The sequence below is a fragment of the Pelodiscus sinensis genome, chromosome 2, assembly GCF_049634645.1.
Source record: "Pelodiscus sinensis isolate JC-2024 chromosome 2, ASM4963464v1, whole genome shotgun sequence".
In the NCBI taxonomy this organism is placed as follows: Eukaryota; Metazoa; Chordata; order Testudines; family Trionychidae; genus Pelodiscus; species Pelodiscus sinensis.
In genome coordinates, this window is record NC_134712.1 from 112,916,284 (window position 1) to 112,940,078 (window position 23,795).

Genomic DNA, 23,795 nt, shown 5'->3' on the forward strand with positions numbered 1-23,795 from the left:
ACATTTTAGAGCTATTGTTTCATGCTCTACAGTCTACAAATTGAAGTGGACACCAATTACCAGGATTGAGATTCCATTGAGGATGTCTTCACTGCACAGTTAACCCGAGTGTCAATCACTGTACATTTATAGATGGTCCTTGGCTCAAAGGGTTCATCTTCACACAGTCTTTCTGGGCTAGGCATTGCACTAATTTAGCTGTGTCAATTTATAAACTAAATATAATTGAAATGGTTTAATTCCTTAATTTGGATGAAGATATGCTGGTATAAAGGTATCTTACACATGTATAATTCATTTCTATATACTTACCAAAATATGCTCTCTACCAATATAAATTTTATACATATATAATTGCAACCACACTAAGGACTGCACTGATTTAAATCAGTTTATTGAAATACATTTAAAAATTGCACGCAGGTGAGGCCAAATATTTGTAGTAGAAGAGTTTATACACACATTTATACGAGTTTAGTTAAACTGGTTTATTTACAGCAACGCAAACCCTTTTGTGAAAATCTTATTGGTGCTGACAATATAACCTCTGTATAGCTCATCTGAGACCAATACTTCTAAGACAGTCACTTATGGAAACTTGTACCAGCTCTACAAAAACTATGAACCATTTTATTCAATTTTATAGACACTGTTGACACTGCTACCAATCCTAAAAGATGGAAGGTTTCTTGTGGACATAGACAAAACAGAATAATATATTTATAACCAAACAATAGTATCTAATTTAGCAAACTCAGAAATCTAGTACTGAATGGTGGATCAGATAGGGGTTTGGACTAAGGATGTAATAGTATAGTCGATTAACCGATAAGCAAAAGCTTATCGGTTAAGACTACATGCATTTCCCCCCACCTCTTGCCAGTAAATTTTTTAGCAGGCTGGCCAGCAACCCAGCTCAGTCCCAGCTTGCACTGGGTTCTGGACCTACCCCAGCTGTGGCTCTGCATTTAAAGTGTACTAGGAGCCAGGCAGGCAAGCAGCCCAGCTCAGTTCCAGCTCCTGCCAGGTCCTGGAGCTGAGCCTCCCTTCTGCCCCCCCCCCCCCCCCAGACAGGGGCTGCCCTGACAGGGGACTATAGAATAGTCGATTAACCAATAAGAATTCATGAGGTTAATCGACTATTCAATTAACCAATATTTAACATCCCTAGTTTGGAGCATGCAGCTATTATAATGCTGTCATAGGAAAATTGAGAGGGTTTTAATGTCTATAGCAGCCCTATGCAAATACAGTGAGTCAAAAATTCCTAGTTTAGAATTTTTTACAAAAAAGTAGTAGAAGGAACATATTTTCTGAAAAAGTTCATAAGCCAACAAAACCCAACATCTGTTTTCTATCATTTCCATATGCAGGTGTAATACCTGCATAGGCCAAAGCATACTAACTCCACAGTTTACACAAACCTTATCTAATAACTCCAGAAAACTAACAGTCACATTTCCAGAAATAGCCCAAAGTGCTTGATTTTATAAAAGCAAGAGATTAAAAGCCTGATTCTGAGTTGTCAAAAAGTGTGAAAAATTAAAATAATTTACTTTTCAAGCTTTCTTATTTTACCTCATGGTTTACAAACAAACAAACCCAACCCAACAACAAAAAAGCACCACCTCACAAAATGAAAACTTATCTGATTTTGGATAACACATGGGGACTATCAGGGAAATGGTTGAGTTGTGATGAAGAGATAGTACCTATCATTTCTGATGTATAAAAAAACTAGTCAAGCTCATGGAGAGATTATTGTCTCTCCAAAAGTATTACTAGAGATATCTTAAGAATACATACACTCCTTTAATTCTGTCTTTAGCTCCCATCTCCTATAAGTTTGTCCTCCTTCTCTGACTACCATTCATTTTGAAATGTTTGTTTTCCCAAAAGTGCTCACAATTAATGTCTACTTTCTAAAATCATATCAACACAGACTGGAAAATCTTCAGACGCAGATGGGAGGGAACCTACAGCTCAGGCCGGATTCTGTCCATGGCTTACTTTGATCCGGCCTGCGGCAAGTCTCTGTGCTGAAAGGTTGAGCCTAAGCATGCACACACACACACATACACATCCCCCCAACAGGGCTGGAGTGTGAGTGGAGCCTGGATGCTCTGAGCTGAGTGTGAGAGAGGTGAGGGTTTGGGATTTTTTTGCTGGGTCAGTGGCCCTGATCAAAAGAAAGGTTCCCCAGTCCTGTTTTACCCACAGTATATAATGGACCACACACATCCACGGTTCTACAAACAAATGTTATAAACAATGAACTATACCACTGACATATAAACCAACTATTTTATAAGTGTATTACAGGCTTTCTTGCATTATTAAATTGATTAAAAGCATCAGGGATATGTTGTTGATATGAGAATCAATTGTTCCCATCTTAGTGGAAAGACAACTTTGCCCCACCCTCAGTTTAAATATCAGAGACACTGATCCAAGTTATTCAGCAAGAGCAGAAAAACAGGATATGTAACTGTATAAAGGCCACAGTTAAATGATGCTATGATGTCTTGAAGCAAAGAGATTGAAGTGAGCATTTGCTCTGAGAAAAGATAAGGGTTATCTAGTAACTCAGAAATTTTATTCTGATTAGATATTATCAGTATTCTCTACTTAGGCCATAGAACATGGAAATCACCACATAAATATTAGTATTTTTCACCTTTACATACCATTATGAGTCATATCACTTCTTAATAAATCATTCCTCACACCAGCTTGAACTATTTTACTATAATACATGGAAAGTGGCAAGTCAAGTATGGTCTAAATTATTGGCCCTGACTTTACAATACAGTACCTTCAAGCTGCATTCTTATGTAGTGGATGGGGCAGCCACAGAGAGCCAATGATCCTTCGCCACCTGGCCTTAGGGTTCAGTGGAAGTTAGAGCAGGTGGGGCCCTACTTGAGCTTCTGCTAGTAGAGTTGATGCCAGCAGAGGACTTGGAGCACTGGGGCGAGGTTCTCTTTCCCACCACTCCGTCAACATGCAGGGGTCAGATTAGGGATGTGAATGGTTATCCTATTACAGTTAACTGGCAGGATGGAGCCGCTCCCCCACCCGCCGCAGGCAGAGGGCTGCCCCAGCCTGATGGGGCCTGTCATGGGCAGGAGGCAGAACGCCACAGGCAGGGGCCACCAGCCCAGCTGGAGCAGCCCTCTTAATACGTCATGGGCTGGGGCACTCTAGCCCATCTGGAGCAGCCCCTGTCAAGGGTGGGCCCGGCCTGACGTACCATAGGAAGGGGAGCTCCAGCCCAGCCGGTGCAGCCTCTGGCCGGACCAGAGCAGCCCCAACCTGTGGTGGAGGAGGAAGGGGCCGCTCCAGCCCTGTCACAATGTCCCGCCTGCCCCTGTTTAAATAGTTAACTGGTCAAGCATAATGGTTAAATGGTTAACTGATTAAACGGAATTTAACAACTCTAGGTCAGATGATATAGATGTATAGCGCAAAGCGAACTCAAAGACTCAGAGAATCCAGCCATTGGGGTTTGTAGAAAAAAGCTTTTATAAATTTAAAGACTTCCTAGAATTTCTATAAATTTAAATGCTTCCTAGAATTTCCTTTACATTTCAACCAAGTCTTTTTTTAAAACTCCAAAACAAATAAACATACACTCTGTTTTTTGTATAGCTGCAGTATTCTAGTGTAAATTACATTGACTAAAAGCAAAAGTAGAACTGACTAGCATGTGTTCATTGTCCAAGATGGGAACAATGGAAAAAGTAATCAGACAGCATACCTGGTGAAAAGTTAAATAAATATTTTGTTAAAAAAATTTAAATTAAACTTTATTAATTTCAGCAACAGAACAACAGAGTCATACAAACCATTTAAATTATAACATTTAGATCTTATCTAGAACTTTTCAAGACTCAAAGCTCTTTTCAAAGAAAGTATCATTATCCACATTTTACAGGCAGGGAATCGGAGGCACTTAGCCTCAATGTGACTTGCCCAAGGTAACTCAGCAAATCAATGGCAGACCTGGGTATAGAAATATAACCTTACAACCAACAATAGTGTCTTAAAACAGGATTATTACAGTTTTAATAGTTAATATCCTTACTCATAAAAAGTGAACCTGGAAATGTCCCTTCGAAGAAGGAATAAGAGATCCTCCGGAAAAGGGCTTTTTTCCGGAGGATCGGGGCCAGTGTAGACGCTCTTTTCCGGCTTTTCTAAAAGCCGGAAAAAAGCGGCGGACATTTTTATTTAAATGCCGCAGGGGATATTTAAATCCCCCGCGGATTTCCCTATTACGACCTGTAAAATTAGCATGCCCCTTTCGGAAAAGGGGCCAGTGTAGACGTAGCCTAGCTGTGTGTTTAGCCTGACCCTATTTTCCTAAGTGTGGTATTGATTTTGAAACCTAGCAAAGACAGTTTACATGTTGATATTAACTATTTCACTTCTAGTCATTTAAGGCCTGATCCAGTATAACTGAAGTGAACTGGAACATGACTTTAAGCAGAAACATCCAGCTAATGAATCACCAGGTGCTTAGATATATATGATTAGAGAGACAAAAAAAGGTGGTATAATTTTATTTGTCCTCTGAGGCAGCAGCAATATTGTTCCTTGCAGTTGTGTGGACAACTTTATTTTATTTGAGTGGGGCTAGAACTAATAATAAAACTGTTGAATATGGCTTCCATGAGCAGTTTGGTTCCATAACTAAATGTGTCCATTTTAAATAAGGCAAGCTAAAAACTTCTGTCCCAAACTCAGTGTTTCTTTATTATTGCAATCCCTAACTTCTCCAGTGCTTTGTTCAGTTAAGTTTTAAATGGTCTCGATTATGGAGCTTCAGTCACTCCCTTGGGGTATGTCTATACTACAGCGTTATTTCGAAATAAGTTATTGCAAAATAACGCATCTACACACAAAATGCATTTCGAAATAGCATTTGCGAAATAGCGCATCCACACAGAGTGGACTGTGAATCGCATTTAAGGCTGGCTAGAACCATTTCTGGCAGGGCACCAGGTCAGGACTTACCTTGTGTGGCTGCTGCCTGAGGCTAACTGAGGGCTGTGCTTAAAGGCCATCCCCTGCACAGCTGGTTCTCAGGTTTCCCTGCTTGCTTGTCTACCTCGATGAGGGACAGCAAAGCATTTGTGTCCCTGCGTGCTCTGGTTGCCCTCACTTGGGACATCACAGCACTCTGTGGCATGGAGCCAGAGCTATCCCTGGGTGCTCTGGTGCTTCTCTTGGACATGTTGCTGTGAGCCTGGCTGCACTTGCTGCAGGCTGCCATCCGGGAGGTCCATCAGGGGGCTGTCAGTATCCAGGAGGCCCTGGGGGAGAGCTGCCACTCTAAGGAGCACTAACAGTCTCCCTGGTCTGCCCCACTGGGGGCTTGTGCCTGATTCCTCCCTCACATCCTTCCACTTACCCCCCATAACCCACCTTAGTTGATGTATAATAAAATACATGTTTTTTTTCATAAACACAAACTGTCTTTATTTAACAAAACTGGAGGGGGGGGGGGAATGAAACTCTGGTGAGACTGGGGAAAGGAGGCGAGAGAAGGGAGGAGAGAGAGTGGAAGAGGGGAGGGGGAAACCTGGGAGGAGGGAGCTGGAAGGGGGAAGCAAGGGGAAGAAGGGGGAGGGGAAGCTCAGGGCTCACTGGCGGGAGTCTCACCGGGCCAATTATCTCTCAGGACCACGGGTGCAGGGGCCTCGGCGCCCCCCGGGAGATGGGGAGGGGATGGAGAGTGGGGAGGGGATGGAGGGTGTGGAGGGAGAAGCGGAAGGGGGAGAAGGAGTGGGAGGAGCAGCGGTAGCTGGGGAGGCAGCAGGCGCTGGAGCAGCAGGAGACAGCAAGCTCTGTACCAGGGTCTGCAGGTGTTGGCAGATGGCACGGTCCTGGGCAAGCTGCTCCCGCCTGAGCTCCAGGTCTTCTTGCATCCAGTTCTGGAGGGTGCGGTGCAGGGCTCGCAGTGCCCCCAGGTGCTGCTGTCGGTACCCCTGCACTGCACAGGTGGTCCTGCGGAGCCCTCGGGTGGGGGGGAATGTCCCAGGAGGGGTGGTGTGCCCTGCACGTGCAGCTGGTGCGGCTATGGGGAAACAAGAGAAGTGGTCAGTTCTCCCTGGGGACACAGTGGGTGAAGCCCAGCCCCCCTCTGCAAGGTGAAGATGACCATTCCCTGCACTATCAGAGCCGATGTGCTTGCACAAAGGCCATGATCAGAATGTCCTGCTATCCCCGGGAGTGGGAGCTGCCCCGAGACTGCACCCATGCCCCCGTGCTGTGTATAATGTGGGTGAGGTGAGGGGGAGATGTCACCTGCCTCTGTGTAGAGTGGCCTTGTGGAGGGAGGGCGTCCTGCTGTGTCCCACCCCGGGGTCAGGAGCATGACATGTCTCTTCACACACACATGTGACTAACAGGCCAAGGCCCCTGTGTGGCAGCCAACTGGGGCCCCATGCCCAGGGTAGCATGGCAAGTGCTAACACATGCACAGGTTGCTGCGTGATCTGTGGTCAGCAAGGCCCACGCATGCGGTCCCTGGTCTCCCTCCCCGCCCCCCCAATAAGGGGACAGTGATGGCACTCACATGTTGTTGCCTCCCTAGATGACACTGGTGACGGGTCTGCTGGGATGGCGTGGGGGGTCCTGGCTGCATGGCACACTCCCTCTGGGCTTCTGGTGCTCCTCCTCCATGCCCTGGTCAGGGCCCTCTGCTCCAGGACCGATGACCCCCCAGGGTGGCATGGACCGTCCTGCCCTCCAGGATGCGGTCCAGGGCATCAAAATAGGGGCAGGTGTCTGCCCCTGTTTGGGAGCTGTCTCCTGTGGCTCTGGCATAGGTCTGCTGCAACTCCTTTATTTTCATGCGCACCTGCTCCTGGGTTTGCATGTGGCCTTTGGTGGCCAGGCTGGCAGCCACCCGCCTGTAAACGGCCGCATTCCTCCATTTACTGTGGAGATCGTGGACATTGGAGGTGTCCCCCCAAACCTTAATGAGGTCCACGATCTCTGCACTAGACCAGGAAGGCACCTGCCTTCTCTGGCCCCTGGCAGGCTCCTGGGAGCTGGGGGATTGGGCCTGGGAGTGGAGGGCTGGCTGGCACTGGCTGCCTGGCTCATGGTGGGGCCACTGGGTCAGGGGCAGCAACTGGAGGTGGCACAGGCACTGTGGCCAGACTCTACCCCTTTAAGGGCTCCGGGTTTGGGGGAGAGGAGAGGAAGTTTTCCTGGCTGTGCCCAGAGTAGCCACCAGGGCACCCTGGGAAGGGCTGGAGGCCCCCTATTTCGAAATAAGCATCTATACAGCACTTATTTCGAATTTGGCATTATTCCTTGTAGAATGAGGTTCACCAAATTCGACATAAGTGTTCTGCTATTTCAATTTCATTTCGAAATAGCAGTTTGGCTGTGTAGATGCTAGGAAAGTTATTTCGAAATAAGGGCTGTTATTTCAAAATAACTCTGCTGTGTAGACATACCTTTGGAGACTGATTCACACTCTTATAGATCTCACTGTTGCTTAAAGATTTAAGGATAAAATAATTCAAGATTAATATCTTTAAAAAAATCTGAAAATCTCACACTTTAAAAAAAATCTTTTGGATCTTTTATGATCTGGTAAATAAACCTTTGTAACTCCACTAATTTGTGAAATCATCTCAAACAGCTGATTTTGAATTAGATGACAAGTTACTGGAGAAAGTTTTTCACAAAAATTTTGTTGACAAACATACTCGGTTTATGTTGGTCATTTTGATTGTCATTTTCCCCCTTTCTCAACAAAGAGTGGACCCTTGAGATCTTGCCTAGTGATACTAATTGTGTTACTGTGTGTCATTTATCTGTCATGCATGATTGAAGATTAACCTTAGAATCTCTTTTAGTGACACAGTTGTCTCCACAGTTATCAGTGTAGTCTTCTGGAGTCATTATAAATAAAACGAAAGAGTCACTGAGAATTATGCCTATTATAATTATATACTCTGAAGGAAATGATAGAGAGGTGGCAATCTGGAACAATGGGGGAGGAGAAGGGGATTGTTAATCAACTTGATGACACTATGGGTAAGCATTTTTACCTCTGGACTGTATGCAAAGTGTGAGGTAGAACACAAATGAAAATGAATTTGGTGAATTCATCCTAGTCCCTATTGGAGAGTTATGCACATATTAAAAAACACCTCCTATTGAAGGATGCTTACATCCTCCAAACCTAGAAAACAGAAACACTGAATACAGCATGAAAGTGCAGAGCAAGCAGCACCTAAAACTAACAAAGAGATGCAATGTAGCTTATTATTCCCCTGCCTATTCTTTTACTTTTCTTTTCACATTTAGTCTTGTTATGGTATTTATTCTGGTGATGCCATACATCATAGAAATATGTAATTCAGTTTTAGGTAGGGTATAGTTTGCTTAAGTGATATGAAATAAAAGTTGTGGCTTTTTCTGGAATTGCAGTGGATTTACCTCAAAAGAGTCATGTAAACTCCAACTTACTGTTTTCAAAACATAGCTTGCTTCAGTAAAAAGTCTATTTACAAAATAAACCAATCCACAGATTCACTACCCATTTTGACACAATTCACCCTGATTTGCACTCTTTGTTTAGGGAAGTCTTGGGGCTGGATCTAGAAATGGTATAAACTGTGAATAACTGAAATAATTATACAGAGGGAGTTTACACGGTTCATACTTGCACTACCATAGCTTGACTAATACTGCTGTCATTAGTCTGAAATTATTATGAAAAAATTACTGATTCAAACTTAACACAATAAGGCTGTGTCTACACTGGCCCCTTCTTCGGAATAGCCATGCTAATTTAGAACTCTGGAATAGGGAAATGTGCGGGGGATTTAAATATCCCCCGCGGGATTTAAATAAACATGGCCGCCGCTTTTTTTCCGGCTTGGGGAAAAGCCGGAAAAGAGCATCCAGACTGGCGTGATCCTACTTGAAAGTAGGAATAAGAGATCCTCCGGAATAGGGCTTTATTCCGGAGGATCACGCCAGTCTGGACGCTCTTTTCCGGCTTTTCCCCAAGCCGGAAAAAAAGCGGCGGCCATGTTTATTTAAATCCCGCGGGGGATATTTAAATCCCCCGCGCATTTCCCTATTCCAGAGTTCTAAATTAGCATGGCTATTCCGAAGAAGGGGCCAGTGTAGACGTAGCCTAAGAGTATATTTCCGGTAACTATGAGGTAGGCAGGATTTTGTGTTAGCCTGTTGGTCCTATTGGGGTCCGGGAGGTGGGTGGGCATTAACCCGCCCATATCTAAAGGACACTCCGCAAGCCAGGATCCAAACAGACCTGGACACCAAGTGATTCTGGGGGTCAAAGAAAAAGAAAAAGACAACAGGGATGGTTGTGAGGGTCAAAGGGCTAAAACAAGAGAACCGGATGGGGACACCGAGCAAAGAACCCTGGAGAGTGCTCACTGCCCCTCAAAGATCTTGAGAGAGCCAGCGGACGCCGTCCAGTGGAATTCTGCCTGGATGTGTGAATGGATGCAGGAGCAGAAATAGGCCACACAGTCACAGGCTCCTCCCTCAGGCAACCTCTGCTCCCTGGTTTTATAAATTGCCATCTTGGCCATAGCCAGGAGGAGGTTGACCAGGAGGGCCCACGACTCTGTGAGGCCACAGATGGGGTGTGCATAAATTAACAGGTGAGGGGAGAAGTGCAGCCAGAACCCCAACAGGAGGTTCTGGAGAAGCCGAAAGAGAGACTGTAACCTGGCGCACTCAAGGTAAATGTGCGCCAGGGTCTCCCTCTTGCCACAGAAGGGGCAAATGTCGGGGACAGGGGTGAACCGCACCAAGTACACGCCTGTGCTCATAGCGCTGTGGAGGATTCTCTAGATGATGTCCCCAGCGGGCCATGGAACCAAGGTAGAACAGGGATTGGCCTACTGGAGCTCCCCACCCTCTACTGGTGGTAGGAGGTTCCACCCCTTAGTATCTGGGCGGGACACAAGGGTGGGGAAATGGAGAGTGTGAAGCACAAGTGTGTACATATGACTCTTTGGCACAGTTCGAAAGGGGACCAGCTGCAGTGTGTGCAGCCGGCTGTTATCCTGTTGGTAACCTAGTTAGGAACCAGGTTAGGAAAGATATGAAATATTTCAATGCATCTGAGCAAGCAATGTGACTCTGTGACTACCATTAAGCACAATTACTTGGCCAATTTTTAGGCTAGTGATGACAGCAAGAGGTAAGAAGGTGAAATAAAAGGAGAAAAGCAAAATTACTTGTACACAAATGACAAAAGCATAGGCAGTAAGAGCTTGGCCTATACTTATAAATGAGATCAACCTAGCTATGCCGCTCAGGACTGTGAAAAATGTAGAGGTCAGCCTAATCCTTGGTGCAGGTTATGGTTTAGGTGGTGAGTAGATTGATTCTTCTCTTAACCATCACTACAGCAATGGAAAAACTTCCATTAATATGTGATGTGCCTATACTCTGACGGCACAGCTTCAATGGCATAGTAGCTGTAACATGCACATGCTGAACTGGAGTTACCTACTTTCTAGATACCTACTTTCTAAAATACGTCCAGAGCTGGGAAATGATGGGGAATTTAATACACAAACATTAACTAAAGGTAACGGCTACAATTGGGTCTGAATTAGGGAACCGTCAGCTGGCTCCTTATGGTCTCTTCTCTGCACAGTATTCAAGCATAGTTTGGACTCAGTGGTAAATTGGGGCCAAGATCTTTAATAACATAGTCATATATGATTTTTCAAACTAGAATATTATATCAAGCCTTTTTTCCTATAAACTTGGAGATGTGTAGCATCTTGTCCATTTTTAAAATTCTTGTTCTTCATCATTATTATTTCAGACTAGAACTTCTGATCCTTGGAGAATATTATTATTCAGCTACTAACAGTGAGGACACAGTAACATCTATCTTTACAAAACTATCTTTGCATGTATATCTATGATGTCCAAAAGATTTAGGGTTGTCAACCATCCTGGTTATCTCAGGACAGTTCCGTCTGACAGAACTTCACAAAATTAAGTAGTCCCACACATCTTTGTTGATCAGTACAGCTTGATATAATGCAACAATAAATGTCATTAATTGTGAATTGATAATTTTCTCTTCAAATGTAAAAGGTTACAACACTGACTTTTCTGGAATGCTAGGAAATAAACCAAGTATAAGTAAGGTGAATGACAGACAATGTAGAGTTTAAAAAACCATGGGTCTTAATCAAACTAATCAAATGGCATAATTTATTGGAGAAAGCACATATGGGATTTGTCATACAGGTATGAATAAGTGGTCCATCAAGTTAGATGACTCTGTACTTCTAGTAGTAGATAATATCTCTAATGCTTTAGGGGATGATAGAAAAGAAAAAAAGGAGGCCAAAATTTTCCAGTGTAGGTAGGTGCATAACTCCCTATTTGTTAAACACCTAAAACGTGGCCTGATTTACAGAGGTGTTCAATACTTGTATTCAGTGGGTGCCAAGTATTCCTGAAAATCAAGTCATTTATTTATACAATTAAATGAGAGCTAAATGCTCAACTACAGTAATCAAAACTTTAAAATTAAAGTCTTAAATACATATGGCCAATTGCACAATCACTGGTAAATAAGGGAAGGAAAAATCCTTCCAGACCCCAAAAGCCATTAGCTGATGCCCTGAAGTGAGAGATTTGATTACTGCTATCTTAGACTGTATAATGACAAACGTTAATACTAAAATTACCTACTCTCTGTCTAACTCCAGGAAGGCTGACTTTGATTAAATGTGGTAACACCATAAGGAATTTTGTTTAGAATACTAGATAGTTTGTGAAATCTGCTGCAGAGAAGAGGGAAATATTTGAGAAACAATTACAAAGAAAACACGTTAAATTCTTCCCAGTTAAGCCTAAATGGTGGGGAAGGGTTATAGAGGCCAATGTGCTTAAGCCAGGATGTAAAAAGTAGGCTTTTAAAGATATAAGCAATCTGATGAGATGGCTTGAGCAACCCATAAAAGAAGAATGCTGCAAGTTTAAAGGATACATAGATAAACTTTTAAAAATATAATTAAAAAATATATATTTGATTTTTTTTCAATTATATTTCACAGGAGACAGAACTTGATTAGCTCACAATAGAGATTTGGAGATGGGGATAATGAAATGATCTGTGAAACAGGCTTTTTGCTCTTGCCTTTATGCAAAAAGAAGAGGATGGAATCAGCAACGTATGACAGGAATCCTCTTTTTTGGTATGGTGAGCAGAAGTCAACTTGCACACAATGTTAAAAAGACTGGATAGAAAACATACCAGACAACACACATTCATGAGTTGTAAAGGTGACCTACAAATGGTTTAAAAAGAAATCCTACATTAGCAAAATGTTAGCTGATAGCTGCTGAATAACAGAAAAGTCTATAGATTATTAACTTAAAACTTACGGGGTCTGTTTTTTGTTCTAGAATCCCACTATGGAAATCTCCACTCTGAATGATGTAGGTGCACTATGTTAGTAACATCTCATCCATAGAGCCCCACTGGAGGCTAGAGAGAGCCAACACACAAAAAGGCAAGTGTTGTCTTCTTACAACAGTACGTGGTTAAGAGCATAAGCCTGGTCACACGATTGGTCCATCTAGTCCGGTATCCTGTTGTCCAATAACAGCTGATGTCAGATGCTGCAGAGGGAATGAACAGAACAGGGCAAGTATGAAGTGATCTCTCCCCTCTCGTCCAGTCCCAGTGTCTGGCAGTCAGAGGCTTTGGGAAACCCAGAGCATGAGGCTGCATCTGGGTCATCTTGACTAATAGCCATTGATACACCTATCCAATGTTCCCTCTAATATTTTCCATCCAAGTGTGGATTTTTCATTCATGTGTGAAATAGTTTTATGTGCACCAAGGCATGTAGGAATGTGCATCACCAATAGAAACACAAAACATCTAATTGTGGGCACCCTCCTAATCAGCTGGGCGACATAAGAATCTCTCCTAAGCAGACACACAAGCGCACAGCTTACCGGCAATACTGGACCTATTCTCCTTGAACTTATCTAATTATTTTTTGAACCCAGATATACTTTTGATCTTCACAACTGCCCATTTATTCCTATTCTTTTTTTACCTTTTAACTAGTTGTTGACTCATGAGAGGATCTTCCCTCTTAACCAATGATTGCTTGCTTTGCTTAAAAGCCTTTGTCAAAGGCTTTCTGAAAGTCCCAGAACAGTATCCATTGGATCACCTTGTCCACCTTTATTGAACCTTCAAAGAATTCTGATAGGTCAATGAATCAGTGACCAGGGAGCTTTGCGAACAGGGGCAGCTAACAGGGAGTTTCGAGAGGGAGTTCTCCAGATAAAGGAGGAGCAAATACAGGACCCTTGAGGTAAGTGGCTGTGTGTAGTGTGTGTTTGCGTTTCGGGGTTACCTGCTGTGTGCTGAGCTTGTGTTTGTCTGTCTGTTTTTGTTTGAAGGACCGTGTGTGGTTAAGAGCATAAGAATGGTCACACCAATGGTCCGTCTAGTCCAGTATCCTGTCGTCCAATAACGGCTGATGTCAGATGCTGCAGAGGAAATGAACAAAACAAGGCAATTATGAAGTCATCTCTCCCCTCTCGTCCAGTCCCAGTGTGTGGCAGTCAGAGGCTTTGGGATACCCAGAGCATGAGGCTGTATCCCTGGTCATCTTAACTAATAGCCATTGAGAGACCTATCCATTGTTCCCTCTAATATTTTCCATTCATGTGTGGATTTTTCATCCATCTCCTGCTGGGAACATCTGCAAACATCCCAGTTGGCACCTATCAGGAACTAATTTTCAGAGTTTGGCCCTGTGTTTTTATAGTAAAGAAACCAATTATTAGTTTTCTCTCAGCTTGTATTTTCTTAAATTCTTAATCTGCTGGAGAAGCAGGGAATTAAGAAAGATGAGGACAAAAAAGCAAGAAAATAAGGTGCATGAAAAAAAGACTGGGTCTGTTGAGCCAGTTCACCTTAGTAAAATTTCTGATGGCCTCTTATTCATGGTCAAGTTTGCAATGCTTCCAGCTAAATTAGCACCCACATCCTTATACCTGATGAGAAGCAACGATCTTCATTTTATTATTGAGGATCTGGTTTTCGGAAGTGCAGGGCACTCTCTTCTCCCAGAGTATGTCTAGACTACATGCCTCTGCTGACAGAGGCATGTAAATTAGACTACCTGACATAGTCAATGAAGCGGGGATTTAAATATCCCCCGCTTCAATAAAATAAAAATGGCCGCCGCACTGTGCTGGCTCAGCTGATTGTCGGCACAGTGCGGCAGTCAAGACGCGGATCGGTCGACAGGGAATGCCTTTGTCAACTGCTCCTGTAAACCTCGTTTCACGAGACATAAGAGAGCGGTCGACAAAGGCGTTCTCTGTCAACCAATCCGCGTCTTGACTGCCGTGCTGTGCCGACAATCAGCTGAGCCGGCACAGCATGGTGGCCATTTTTATTTTAGTGAAGCGGGGGATATTTAAATCCCTGCTTCATTGACTATGTCAGGTAGTCTAATTTACATGCCTCTGTCGGCAGAGGCATATAGTCTAGACATACCCCCAGTGACTTAAGCAGAGGTGGCCAAGAAGGGCATCAACATGGAAAGAAATCTGGGAGTTGGGAGGAAAGGGGTCTGGAATAAAAGGGGTCCAGCACAGTTTGAAAAGATCTGGTCCAGGCTCCTCCGCCCAAACCAGAACTGCAAAGCAAACATTGCCAGGTGGCTTTGGAAGGGTACTCTCAGAGTCCTTTTAAAGTGTGTAGATCTGACTGTAATTCTTTTCATTGCTCTCTGGGCTTGGGTGGGAGGGTTTGGAGAACAGCATAGCCTTGGGGGATGAAACCAGATTTCTCTTAGTGAGTTAGTTAACAGGAATTCAGAGAAAATAGGATTGTACTGTAGTGACTGTTTCTGATTAAATGAAAAAAAACCCCTACAAATCCAAGAGTCCAGTCATTGCGCAGCCTTTTATTTGAGTGTTGTCTAAAATATAAGGTAAGAGGAGCTAGGAGAGCTGTTTAGCTTTCGATCCCATTTTAAAAAGACTTGTAAAAGTCTTAAGTTTTGAAAAATTGTATAGCATGTAGAGGTTTTAAATACACCATGTTCTTACATGCAAATCCTTTGAGCATCTTATGAAGCATCTCTCTGGAAGAAGGGTTTTTAAACACCTGACTTTTGTTTGAACACTAACAAAATCAGGGAAATGTGTTTTATGAACATTCTTCTTGTTCAAAGTGTTCAGTTTCAGTGTTCAGGTTCTGCACTGATATTGTTTCAAAACTGTTTTCTCAAGGCTCTCTAGCACATGGTGTTATGAAAAAGTTGTCAGACTGGTTTTAAGGCATCATTTCAGTACTGATAAGCAAAAAGTTCACTAAAGTAATTATAAATAAGATAAAGGCAGAATAATCCTGTAACTTTCTTAAAATCTTAATGTTGAATTCAAACTCAATACTTTAAAAAATCCCAGCTGTTGAATTAGTAAACTCAAGCACTCATTTTTTTAAGTTTCTAGAAAACTACAGGGATGTTTCACCCACTGTTCTGTAGAAAGAGGGTATGTCACATCCTGTTAGAGTCTCTGCTTTTAAACCTGTTTTGTGAGTACTCTCTGAGTGAATCTACAAATGCAAGCAACTTTACAACTGCACTAAGTGCATGTCAAAAAGAAAATGGAACATTATTGTATTTTGGTTGCTAAAGGTGAGACACTCAACAAATAACATGGTTTTCTTAATCTAGCTAACGATTTAATCTTGAAACTACTCTGTTTAACAATGCCATCATTTAAATGGTAATAGGCTTTGAGGTCCCTATTCTCCATGGTGGAGGATCATACCTTTGCTGCTATTGTTTCATCCTGTTTACAGAGAAGTTTCTGCAATTCAGTCTGGTAAGAACAAGGCACTGGGGATATAAAGCTTCAAAATGGGGTGTGGTTAAACCTGTAAACTTTTCTTAATACGGCCCTATTTATTCAACAGCCAACTGAAACTAAGCAGTGCACTTTGGTAGGGTGCATTATAATTTCCCAGGGGAGCACAAGCTGAGTTATAAACCATTTGGGGGGGTGAACTAAGTTGTAAATGATGGTCTTATAAGAGAGGCTGTCTACATTTGTGTTGAAACTATGTCAACAAGAGTGACTTTACAAAACCGTGCAGACCAATCTATTAGCACAGTTTGGCAAAGCAGTTTTTATAACACTTTTCATTTTTGTCCCCTGTGGCCAGGGAGATCAGGTTGGCACTCAGCTAGCAGGAACATGTTAAAACTGTTCTTTCCCACACTGCTTCAGTACAAAGTTAGACAGGGCCTAACACTACCTGACACGTCCTCCCAAAACAATGAAAGCAAAACCACTCTCATTATCCACAGTCCTGATTTTTCCCAGGCAGATTCAGGTCTCAGAGCTGAAGCTATGACTGACTCACTCTATGTTCCCAGTTGGCCCACTGCTTCACTATCCAGCCACTCGCTGGCAGGCCAGCTCCACTTGGGAAAATTACACACGTTCCTCTGAGATGTCACAGTCAAATATCAACCTTGCCATATAGACTGTGGGCCTAATTCTCTGTTATATAGCTAAACTGTGCTTGGTGCAGAAATGCTTTAAAACATCTTTGTGCCTCCTGATGTTACTGGCCCTGGTCCTAGGGATGTCAACATGTAGTCAACTACACAATTAACCAGTAAACCTGTGGTTATCGGTTAATCCTGTCAACTACACGTATTCCCCACCCCCACCTCCCTTGCTGCCTCTGTATCAGTTGCTGTCATTTCTCGAATCAGAGGCAGCAAGGAGGGGGAACTGATGTCCATGGGGAGTTGGCTTTTAAGCACTGGATCCTGTGGAGCCACCATCTCCCACCCCACACTTATGCTGCTGCCTCTGATAGAGAGGCTGCAGCGTGGACAGTGGGGGAGGGGGGGGTCAGGCAGGAGCTGGTGCACATTTGAAGCTGGCATTCAAGCTGGCTCCCCACATATATCAGTTCCTGTGGAGCTTCCTTCCCCCTCCTTGCTGCCTCCCACAGAGCTCAGGTCCTGCCCCCATGGACTAAGGATGTTAAATATCGATTAATTTACTAGTTGAGTAGTCGAAAGAATTTCCATCGACTCTTAGACTAGTTGATAGGCACTTCCGCATTCCTCCTTTGAAATGTACAAGAGACCCAGAAGTGGTTCTTGTGCATTTCAAAGTTGGAACTCCGCGTGCAGCATGGGCCCAGCGGGCTCCACGTGGACGCTTCCCCTTTGAAATGCACAAGCACTCTGAAATGCCGCATGGAGCCCAGGGTCAGCTGGGAAATCCCTAGCTGATCTTGTGCTCCGCAAAGCATTTCAAAGAGGCTGCACTGCATGGAGCCTGAGATCAGCTGGGGACTGACTCCCCAGCTGTCTCCGGGTTCTGCCACGGCATTTCAAAGGGGCAGCGCCACATGGAGCCTGGGATCAGCTGTGCGGCGCTGCCCATTTGAAATGACGCAGTGGTGTTTCAAAGCAGCAGCACCACACGGAGCCCATACCCCAGGCTCCGTGTGGCACTGCCACTTTGAAGTACCCACCTTTTCTCCTCCCCCTGCTGCCTCTATCTGATATGGGGGGGGGAAGAGAAGCGACTAGTCGACTCAAGTATCCAATAAGCATTTGCTTATTGGATAGTTGACTAGTCCTTAACATCCTTACCATGGTCAGGGGTTGTTGCCATCCCACACGGCTGCCTCTGTATCAGAGAGCAGCACCGCGGGGTGGCAGGTGGGAGCCAAACTGACTCCCCTCGTGGACTGGCTCCCACCTGATACAGAGGCAGCAGCGTGAGGTGGCAGGGGGTTCCCTGGGACTGGGGCCGGAAAGCACAGGCTGCTGGCCCCACCCCCAGGACTATCAAATAGTCATGTAACCACTAAAATTTGATGCAGTTACATGATTACTCAATTCAACGCTACCTAAGGTCCCTAGTCACGGCCTGCCTATGCCTCAGCCTAGATTAGAGCAGCCTCAAGGTCATGGTAGACTGACTGTTCATGGCTGTAATGGGCTTTTAGAGGTCACTGAAGCAGACAAGAAGATCTAGAGAGTGCTCTGGCCACGCCTCCCTCTCAGACGCCACCAGCATGTGTTTGACATTATGTGCGGCAATAGGCGATTCTATCATCACAGTATTTTCCCCAGCATAAAGGGATTCCCTGATGGCTAGTTGAACAAACTTGACATCCCTGTTGCTCTGCCAGAGAAACATACAGGGTACGTCTACACTGCACAGCTATTTTGAAAAAAGCTATTTCGGAATAGCTTATTTCAAAATAGCACATCTACACTACAGGGAAGCCTCAAAATTAGTCCGAGGCAGACTTCCCTAATGTAGATGTGCTATCTCAACTTAGAGCCCCAGGAGGCACTGGGAAGGAATAACTTAGAATGGCTCCGGTGAGGGGCTGTTTTGAAATAGCAGCAGTGGAGCCTCTACACACTTCTTACTTCAGAATAGCTATTTTGGAATAGGTGTTTTTCCTTGTAGAATGAGGTTTACAGATTTCACAATAAGCTGACCGTTATCTGGAAATTATTTCAAAATAATGGAATGGCTGTGTAGACATTCGCATTATTATTTCAAAATAACACTAATTATCTCAAAATAATGATGTAGTGTAGACACACCCACAGTGGTCCTAATGTAGCAGTAACTCAGACTCGGTGTGTCAATAACTAAATTAACTAAAAAACAACAAATGGCCTGGTAGCACTTTATAGACTAACAAAACATGTAGATGGTATCATGAGCTTTCGAAAAAGAGCGTCTAGATTACAACCAGTACTTTCGAAAAAGCAAGCCGCTTTTTCGAAAGAGAGCACCCAGGCAGTCTGGATGCTCTCTTTCGAAAAAGCAGTTTGCATTACATAGCGCCTTTTTTCGAAAGATCACTTTCAAAAAAAGGTGTTATTCCTCGTAAAACGAGGTTTTCCGCAGTCGAAAAAACTGCCGCATTCTTTCAATTTACTTTCGAAAGAACACGGCAGCAGTCTAGATGCAGGGGTAGTTTTTTCAAAAAAAGGTCAGTTTTTTTTAAAAAGCCTGTAGTTTAGACACACCCATAGTAGCTGAAGGTCTGCCACAGTGCTAGAAAAACAATAGACTGGAATCTTGGCATCTGGATTCGTGATTGTGAACCTCTGCAGGCACCCGCCAAAGTTAATGAGACTACATGGGTGCAGAGACTCACACTCATGGGTCCCATTGAAAGACTGACAGTTATGAACTTCTAAAGGACTGGTGGGAGATTCCACAAAACCAAATAACATTCACCAGCGTTTGTCCACAAAAATAAATATACAAAACTAAAACCAATTATTTATCTTAAAGCTATAGGGAAAGGCTAGCTACATCTTTTCTATTTGTCTTTCTGTTTAGAGAGACAATGGACTAAATTCATTCCTGATGTAACTGAGCATTTAAACGTGCACTTAGTTTGCAAAGAAAACAAGATTAGCATTAGAGTTTCTTTTATTTTACTATCGGTTACTTGTTTTATGTGATTATTTTTATTCTTAAATTTCATTTTAATAGCAACTGACTTCCTAAAATGTTCAAGCATATTTATCTCACACACAAAGTGAAACATTATGATTCATCATCTGTGTCCTTGAATCAAAGGGCATGACTGGGTTTAAAAACTGAGAAACTTAGACCAGCTTGCAGAGAAGAGAGAAGTGGGTTACAGCATTACCCATTGGATGCAATATCCAAAGGGGCCCCAATTTGAAGCAATGGGATTAGCTGCAAATTCTAGTCCATTCACTTTTGATCCTTAAAAAATATACACATCTTTCTATGTCCAGGTATGCTTCAATCTTCAAATACTTGCATATTTCCAAGTGAATCAATGGGCCTGATAAAACTGGTTTACAATGAGAGTAGAATCAGGCCCCATGAGCAAGTAGTACACTGGACTTTTTCAAACATAATGTTTAAAAAGAAATCAGCAATAAAACCAAGAAACTGATCTAATGTCATATGTGCCTTCTCTGTTTTCTGCCTCTCAGCCCTTACTCTGAAAAGCAAAACCCTGCCCTGGTGAATAAAAGTCTGTTGCACTACAGGGAAAGATGGAAACCAGACAATATGAGCTGGAAGGAATAGGGAGGAATGCTCCATGATTGGGCCTAATGTTGAATATTTGTTGGTTGTTCTTTTGGCTTTGTCTTCAACTTCTAAATAAACAGCAGAGCTGTATGCAGCGTGTCTGGTAAGCTGAGGGCTATTTATTAGCAATGAACACTAGAAATGAATTAAAGCTTCCTACCAACACCAAAGCAATCAGCACGAATTACATTCTTCAAAAATCTGGAAAGGTTTCTTTTACACTTAACTTTTTAAATTAGCAGAAAATTTGCAAGGAGCCCTCTCCTGTAATGTTCTGAGTGACAACAGGGAGAATCAAATACTCAGCATCTCAGGGGTTAAAGCCTTAGCCAATCAAAAGGCAGATTATTTCCATACATATTTTATAATTAGCTTATGATATTCAGAGGATGGATACCATGGGTTTCAACAGAGCAGCAAATACAAATCATGCATTAAACCTTAACACATTCTGGGGTGTGGTGGAACATTTTACAAATGTTTCTTTATATACTTGCACTCTAACTGCCTCTACAGTTTCAGTTTCCTCATCCACCATTAGCAAGGTTCACCTATGATATTTACTGCATCATTGCATCCAAGCCAAACTTGGTTACTGAGGCAACTAAGTTTTTCTTCTCAAAGGGTCACAAGGAAACACATCCTTCAGGGTCCCCTGGTAACCGTCAGCCAGTATAACTGGGGAACATCAACAGCGAAATGCCTGCTTTCCATCGCTAAGGCAGCGCCGCCTATGTCTGCAAGGGGGGGCAGAGTCTAGTTACATTCCTGACCCACTTTCACATCCCCTCCCTCTTCCTCCTCCATCTCCTCCTCCCATAGCAGCAGCCAGTAAAGGCAGCAGGAACCTCCATTTAGCAAGATGCCGACCCCCTCAACTACCAGACAGTTTGCTGTCTCCTAGCAAGCAACAGAAGTACTGCAAGTTTCTTTTATTTGTAGCACCGGAGCGAGCGAAAAACCACTGCCACAAGTGAGCCTAGAAAAGGCATAATCTTCCCCTTCTTTCATTCCTTGTGCATACAGACCACTCTTTCTCTTCAGCCTTCCTCCCATATGTGGCTGTGCTGGCCCCTTTTTGCCTAGGCCCCACACTCTGGTGGATATACCTTCCTACTTCTGTTCTTAATGAGACTCCATCTTTTCCCCATCATCCACATACCCTCTTGACGTGATTGGTAATGGGGCTGCATTTCTCTTGCCTTCCTTCATTATATGTCTCCCCATGTCTAAAATACACTGTGTATGCATCTGCCCCCACCTCTCAATGTGGCTGCTCCTTCTCTCACCCACCCTTGTCTTTCTCAGGCTTGCCCTCCTCTCATCCCTGGGGAAGCCAGACATTTCAACATCTCCTCCCACCTGTGGTACAGGGGAATTGAGAGGATTAAGAGGAGGGACCTGCATCCCCCGGGAAATGAATCCTCAGTGCTGTGGCCCTGCTTGCTTACTTTGCAAAATGCCTCCCCACTTCTTGCAGCCAGCAGCAAGGCATATAAACGCACCCCGCCAGGGGTAGAAGAGCAAGGTACACATACACCCCTCGCGGGACACACTGCTAGCCCGTGTTTATCCCGACCCCGAGCATGCTGTTACCAGCCTTCGGGCCTTGCTCAGTGTGTGGGGCAGAGACGCTGCTGCTGCAAGAGCCTAGTTTACGGTAATCAGCCCCAATCCCAGCTCCTGCACTTGCTGTGGGCAGAGAACCGGGGCAGGCCAACGGAGAAAAGCAAAGCGGCTGCTACTACACAATAACGGGCAATAATTTCCTTATCTGACTTTAAAGTCTGGGACAAGCCCCCCCCCCCCCCCGTCTCCTCCCCTCCTGTGGCGCGTGGCGAGGCATTTTCTCGACGAAGAAAGTATTGCAAGTGCCCCCAGGTGCCCATCGGCGTCTGTGCCAATCTCCCTCACTTCTACGGGCCACGTGTGCAAACTCCCCTCCCCCGCGAGCCGTGTGTGCAATTCCTCCCACCCCCTGGCGGGTCATGTGCACCCCCGTGGGGCCACAGACGCATCCTCCCATCGCTGTGATGGGCTACGTGTCCTCTCCCTCCGGGGCCCTGTGTGCACCTCCCCCCGCCCGAGCCGTAGGCGTCCACCCACCCTGGGAGTCCCCACGGGCCAGCGCTGCACCGACTCCCGCTCCCGGCAGCGTCCTTGTCCCTGCCTCCGCTCCCCCGGCGCCAGCGCCACGGCTGGGTCCTCGCCCCTCCCCGGCGCCCCGCAGAGCCTGCGCGGAGCAGCCAGACCCGCCTGGTGCCTGAGCCGCGTGGCCCCGCAGCCGCTGTCGCTCGAACTGCTCGGCAGCGCGGCTCGTGCTTCCCCTCCCCGGGGAGTCCGGGCGGAGCAGCAGGAGGCTTTCCCAGCCCCTCGCCGCAGCGTGTGCTCCGACTGGGAGAGGGGCTTGCAGCCGGGCGCCGCTCAGCGAGAGACGCTAGGAGGAGGCTAGGGCTAGAGCCGGCGCGCTGGTCCCTGCTCTGCCACCGACTCCCCGGGTGGCCTTGGTCGCGACACTCAGTAACCGCGCTCCCCTGCCTCCCCGCCTCCTCATCGCCAGGTTTCTATGTCGTTGTTTATTTTTGCACAGCAGTGTCGTTTTCCTACTGGAAATGTCGATAGGAATCCTTCCCCACACACACACTAAGCCCCTTTCCAAACCGCTCTGCTTCCCACTTTTTTGTTTTATTCTCCTCAGTGGACACAAGCATCTCGCTGTCTGAGCTTAGTCAAAGCAATATCTGGGTTAAGCAAGTGCCCTTCCCATTAACTTTTCTCCAAGTTCAATGATTGTACTTTCAGATTCACCAGCCATTGCCTCTTTCCTCTGCTTTTTCAGTCACATTAGAGCATTCTCTGGGAAAGTAATGCTGAGTTCCTTACAGTGCTGGTTGTGTAACTCTGATTCTATAGTCCCTCACACTGAAGTTCCATTAATAAAAGTTTTACTCGCCAAAGTTTATTTGGTACTCTGGGTCCAATTCCCAGTGAACTGTTGGCCACATCACAACACCCTCAGTATGTGTTCTAGGCTGCAGTAAGGACATTTCCCTTTCTAAGAACTTTGCACAGAAATGCCCTTATGCATGTATATTATTAGCCCACTTAGGAGTTCAAATGCATTATGTCATCTAAGGCATGGTTAGATTTCATCCCCCACATTATTCACTTTAAAAAGGAAATCAAAACAAATAATAGGGAAAAACCTATCTTGTACATAAGCCATGGAATATTGGTACTTCAAAGAATATTGCTAGCTATACACTAATACATAGGTTGTGGAAACAGGACACTAGTACTTAATTGCAGGCCTTGTACATTTTCTTAATCATATAGTTAAAGCTGAAAATAAACTTCCATACTGAAATGTGACATGCTTATTCTCTGATCACAGGTGGCATTTTTGTGTAAAGTGATATCATTTCAGAGTAAGGAAAATTGATGCTTTAGTAAAAATGTTCTGATTAATTTTGCTCTTAGATAATTTAAAACCTATTTTGTTTCAAATTTGAACTTCATAAATGCTTTATGTTCTTGTTAACACATGCATATTTGAAAAGTTATGCACCGTGCTTAAATCTTTGCAGGATTGGGGCCTTAGTCTTTAATGATAGACATGGGCTTTTATTACC

The 23,795-nt window shown here is 44.4% G+C and overlaps 1 long non-coding RNA gene across 3 annotated transcripts; it reads right to left on the reverse strand.

The window, feature by feature from the left end:
• Positions 1-1,121: 1,121 nt before the first annotated feature.
• LOC106733045 (uncharacterized) lies at positions 1,122-22,512 on the reverse strand. Of its 3 annotated transcripts, none has more exons than XR_012901662.1 (4): positions 22,270-22,511; positions 13,419-13,554; positions 12,430-12,666; positions 1,122-6,082 (listed from the first exon to the last, which is right to left on the reverse strand). It is a non-coding gene; the product is annotated as an uncharacterized LOC106733045 (long non-coding RNA). The 3 variants fall into 3 exon arrangements; XR_012901663.1 differs by lacking the exon at positions 1,122-6,082 and adding an exon at positions 8,955-12,332 and having other exon boundaries at positions 22,270-22,512; XR_001369291.3 differs by lacking the exon at positions 1,122-6,082 and having other exon boundaries at positions 8,955-12,666; positions 22,270-22,500.
• Between the last annotated feature and the right edge of the window lie 1,283 nt (positions 22,513-23,795).